The sequence below is a fragment of the Austrofundulus limnaeus genome, unplaced genomic scaffold (genome assembly GCF_001266775.1).
Source record: "Austrofundulus limnaeus strain Quisiro unplaced genomic scaffold, Austrofundulus_limnaeus-1.0 Scaffold1, whole genome shotgun sequence".
NCBI lineage: Eukaryota > Metazoa > Chordata > Actinopteri > Cyprinodontiformes > Rivulidae > Austrofundulus > Austrofundulus limnaeus.
In genome coordinates, this window is record NW_013952403.1 from 3,819,389 (window position 1) to 3,820,618 (window position 1,230).

The window sequence follows — 1,230 nt, forward strand, 5'->3', positions numbered from 1 at the left end:
TATATATATATATATCAAGGGTGCCCAAACCTTTTCCCCAAAATGAAAATCTAGCTGAGGGCTGCGGCCAAATGCAATAATGTGATTCATGAAATACAAATACTTTTTACATACAGTCCTTCTATTTTAATGATTATATCCTGCTGGAATATGGATAGTATTTATTTTTTACAATGCGAAGCTGGAATGAAAACAAGCAAAAATAAAATTAAAGTAACAACTTTCTACTTCTTGCCTTTTTTAAAAATGTGAGGAGTAAAAAGTACAGATATTTATGTAAAAATGTAAAGAGAACGTTGTACGTTGGGGTTTACCCCGGTGAACGAGAGGGTAGCCTCCCTTCGCCTAAGGGTGGGGGGACGGGTTCTGACTGTTGTCTGTGCTTACGGGCCTAACAACAGTTCAGATTACCCACCCTTTTTGGAGTCCTTAGAGGGGGTACTGGAGGGTGCCCCTCCTGGGGACGCCCTTGTTCTGCTGGGGGACTTCAWCGCTCACGTGGGCAATGACAGTGAGACCTGGAGGGGCGTGGTTGGGAGGAACGGCCCCCCCCGATCTGAACTCGAGTGRTGTTYTGTTGTTGGACTTCTGTGCTCGTCACGGATTGTCCATCATGAACACCATTTTTCAGGCATAAGGGTGTCCATATGTGCACTTGGCACCAGGACACCCTAGGCCGCAGTTCGATGATCGATTTTGTCATTGTTTCATCGGATCTGCGGCCGAATGTCTTGGACACTCGGGTGAAGAGAGGGGCGGAGCTGTCAACTGACCACTACCTGGTGGTGAGTTGGCTCCGGTGGTGGGGGAGGAAGCCGGTCAGAMCTGGCAGGCCCAAACGTGTAGTGAGGGTCTGCTGGGAACGTCTGGCGGAGTCCCCTGTGAGATGGAGCTTCAACTCCCATCTCCGGCAGAACTTCAATCACGTTCCAGGGGAGGCGGGGGACATTGAGTCTGAATGGACCATGTTCTGTGCCTCCATTGGTGAGGCGGCTTATCGGAGCTGCGGCCGCAAGGTTGTTGGTGCCTGTCGCGGCGGCAACCCTCAAACCCGTTGGTGGACACCTTCGGTGAGGGATGCTGTCAAGCTGAAGAAGGAGTCCTATCGGGCCTTTCTGGCCTACGGGACTCCAGAAGCAGCTGATGGGTACCGGCGGCTCGGGTGGTCGCTGAGGCAAAAACCCGGGCGTGGGAGGAGTTTGGAGAGGCCATGGAAAAAAACTTCCGTAC

At 51.4% G+C, this 1,230-nt stretch overlaps 1 protein-coding gene across 1 annotated transcript in view; it reads right to left on the reverse strand.

The window, feature by feature from the left end:
* Window positions 1-1,230, reverse strand: part of zgc:162144 (RD3 domain-containing protein) — a 5,701-nt gene that overhangs the window by 2,707 nt on the left and 1,764 nt on the right. The gene's annotated exons all lie outside the window — the stretch shown is intronic.